The sequence below is a fragment of the Trachymyrmex septentrionalis genome, unplaced genomic scaffold (genome assembly GCF_001594115.1).
Source record: "Trachymyrmex septentrionalis isolate Tsep2-gDNA-1 unplaced genomic scaffold, Tsep1.0 scaffold60, whole genome shotgun sequence".
Classification (NCBI taxonomy): Eukaryota; Metazoa; Arthropoda; class Insecta; order Hymenoptera; family Formicidae; genus Trachymyrmex; species Trachymyrmex septentrionalis.
The window spans coordinates 4,781,920-4,785,877 of record NW_017305779.1 but is presented as its reverse complement, the minus strand read 5'-3'; the positions used below and the strand labels follow the sequence as shown (position 1 = coordinate 4,785,877).

At 35.3% G+C, this 3,958-nt stretch overlaps 1 protein-coding gene across 6 annotated transcripts in view; it reads right to left on the bottom strand.

The window, feature by feature from the left end:
* Nucleotides 1-3,958, bottom strand: part of LOC108752592 (putative transcription factor capicua) — a 60,880-nt gene that overhangs the window by 51,889 nt on the left and 5,033 nt on the right. The gene's annotated exons all lie outside the window — the stretch shown is intronic.

The window sequence follows — 3,958 nt, the reverse complement described above, 5'->3', positions numbered from 1 at the left end:
TAATACAAACGTGACGAAGTAAATTTTGAGAAGATAAAAAGAATAAAATTGTAAAAAATTTAATTATTTACATTAAAAAGTATTATCCCTGTTTATTTAGTTTATTATCTATTTTAATATCGAATAGAAGGTTTCATTATTTATTATTAGAACATCTTACATTATTCAAAATCTTTCAATCTCTTAGCAAAAAAAAAAATATATAATCAATATTTTACGTTCATGAAAGAATGATGCAATATCTGAGTATATGCACATATACAATACCTAATAAAAATTATATAAACTAATTATCTTAAACCTAATATTCAAAGTAAAATAAATAAATATAATTAAGGCCATGTGTATAAATTGAAAGTAAATTATATTATTAAATAAAATCTCTCTTCCTCAGCGAAATGTCTCCAATTTAAAGATGCTCTTAAATTTTAATCAATTATTCGTTTTATGTCATCTACACGCTAAGTATTTAGATACAAAACATTTGCTCGTTTATCTCCACGTAAAATTGATTGACGACATTGATTGTTTTTAGCTCTAGACTCTAGGGCTAGAGGTGTAATACTTTTTCGAGAAACCGAGAGACGTCGTCTCAAGTGCTCGGAACGAGTGACGAGCGATGTCTCGCGCAGATTTGGTTCGATCTCGTAGAGATCCTGCGGATCCTGCGGAAGAAGATACACCTCGCTTCTCGATGCGTCAATGTCGTCAGTATCATCGCAAGTGGAGGAGATTGCGATCACCTAGTTCGTCGCTCGTGCGTGCTGCATCGGTGACCCATGCACAGCGAAAGTTCTTTTGTTCGCTGATGAATCAAGGTATCATGCGCTTACGCGATTCGCATTTACGAAACGCTCCACAAAAGGGCAATAATTGTAATATATAGCGTGTATAATACTCGTTTGATGCTTGCGCGTAAAAACAGAACCCATCATTCCCGCATGACGAATTCTCTCACTTTTAATACCACTTACCAAAATATTTTTCGTCAGAACAAGATCTCATTGTAATTGTTACTGAACGGTGCTTGAAAACAATAGGAAAATTAAATATTTACAACATTTTAGACAAGATATATAATACATGTACATAGCAAAATAAATTATATAAGCATGTGTATATATGTACATTACATCGTCTATTATATATTATAACTTCAATATTCGAATTAAACTGAAATATTTCTATTTATATAAGATATTGCTCTACTAAAAGTTTACCCGTTATACACTTTCAACGACTGCAGATCTTTGTTTGTACATAGCATGAATACTTGGTATATACCTATAGAACTGATGACGTTTAATGTAAAAAGTACGGGCTTGACTGTGCCCAGCGCACACTCCGTATATATAATACGTCAGTCTCTCTTTCTCTCTCTGATTCATCCGCGACGCCGGGGCCGGGGCTCTCATAAACGCGTTCGATCCCGTGGAGCTCACGTGCCGTAAATTATTCGGTGAGAATAGGAGAGGAGCTGTGTCGTGACGCATGCGCCAGCACGCTCGGTGCAGAAATTAAACCTGCTGCGAGGATCGTCCGCGATCCAAATAACTTGTCACGAAGAAACAGGTTTCTACGGGCGTCGCACACGTGCGCTCGCGCGCGCACAAATAGACCGACGGGGTGGGGGGGTGTGTGTGGTGTGTATATTGTGCAGATAGATATAGATATTCTCAAATAGACATTCTCAAATACACGACGCGACGCACCGCGGATTCTCGATTCTTCCACTACTATCGTATACTACGAATTTTCTTGCTAAGAAGGATAACATAATCGATCTCTCTAATCTAATAAAATTCTATTATAATGAAATATTAAAATACGATTAAATCATTAGCGTGATAACGTAATTTTATTATATAATCCAAACGAAAAATAAAAGATGTGAAATATTAAAAATGTCAGAAATTTTAATTCCTCGCTATAGCATCACACAATTGATCTCTTAATTTATTAACGTAATTAACAGAAAATTAGGTTAACCTTAAAATATGAATTATTTAGGAGATTAAATTGAGATATTCAAATCGGTTTGCCTGTGCGGTTTATAGTTGCAGAATTAAAATGTAGTAAAGTCTTTTTCTGCGGTCCACAAGCGAAAGTCTCAAAGTAAGTCTAATCGCACGGCGTTTACGTGCAATTAGCGGACGTTAAGTTGGGCGGCGATATGAGACGATCCGCGAAACGCCGTCACAGAAGCGGATAACGATCCGCGAGTATTTACGTCGCCGATTGATTAAAACGACTCCGACGGTCATCTACCTTTTGCGCCGATGTCTATTTTCACGTAGATTCCGTATAACTCGCGCGGTCGATGCATTTATATTTCAAATTTACAATTCACACACGCACGCACGCATACACGCACGCCACGCCACGCCACGTCATGTCACGTCACGCATGCGATTTCGCGTCAGCCGCGCATAACACGGAACCTAATTGTATTTTCACCTACGCCTTCAACCGGCGAGCGATCGTACGTTTCTAACGCTTTTCCCTTTTTCCTTTTCCTACCTTCTCCCTTTCCCCTCTCCCCTTGCCGACGGTATGATGAAATCGAACGGCCAATAACGCTTCGTAAAAGAAAGAAAAAGGAATTGCTCGCTCGGTCGTACTGATTATGAGCGTGAATGCGTGCTAAATCTGTCCTGACAACTTCTTTTATTTTACTAAACAAAGATTATGTTGAAATAATTTATTTACTTATAATGTGAAACGAAATCGTTTCAAACGTACAATCAAGATGCGCTTTTACATCTCCTACTTGAAACTATTGGAATATTCATTTAAAGTTTCTTAGATCCTTTTTTTTCTTTTTACATTATAGCAAAAATGTTTTGAAAAAATTGAAGTAAAAAAGTTACTTGTAAATTTTTATTTTTAACAATAGTTTCTGAAATAATAAGTTGAAATATAGCCAATTACAGACTACGTCTGGTTATACCTGTGAATATTACTGAGCACGCTGAAATGTGCACTCAACAGCGCTGACTAATACTTATATACATATGACTGTCATATAGTCTGTAATTAACCATTTTTAACTCCTTGTTGTCTCAATTACTATTATCTTAACTGCTTAAAGTAAAAATTTACAAATAACTTTTTTACTTAATTTTCTTCTTGTAATATTTTGAGTCGCAAATTTTGAAACACCCTGTATATAAAATTGTTCTATCCAAATTGGTCGATCAAATTAAAAAAATTGTTTTCTAATACAGATAGATAAACTGCGTTCGATCAACTGCTTGTTCAACAAAAAATGAATAATTAGATATCTATACTGTTAGGTTCATAACTTCAAATTTTACTCAATTTCAGTTAGTTTTAATCATTTCTGTAAGTCGCCATTGCTTCTACTCAATGAGTATTCGGTCATTTAATCGATTCTTAATATTTAAGACTGTTTTAACTTTTTAAGTATAATCTTAAGATGTCACGAACCAATCAGAGGATCGTATTAGCATCTTAAAACGTTTTTTAAAACGCTAATGAAATAAAAACGCATGAATACCGACTTATACATATATATCGTTAATTTAATTTAAACAATAAAGTTAAACAATTTAATTAAAGAAAAAAATATTAAATTTGATTCAATTTTATTAATTATTTGTTAAATGAATATGTTAATGTAAACGTTATTCACTTTGAAACTGCAGAAAAGGACTGATTTACAATGTATGTAAATTATACAATACATTACAATAAATGAATGTTACATTTTTATTCAGTATCATCGCACGTCGCGTTATCAGCGGCAACGGGTACAATGATACAATCGCCGACGACGCAACGAGATACGATCCGCAAGAGTGAACTTTTCCCATTGTGTTACGCGAAAGCGACTCTCGCACGCAATAACTCTTAATACGAAGGAGGGGAATCGGCCGAGGCTTACGTGGCTTACGTCGCTTACGTCGCTTACGTCGCTTACGTCGCTTACGCCGCG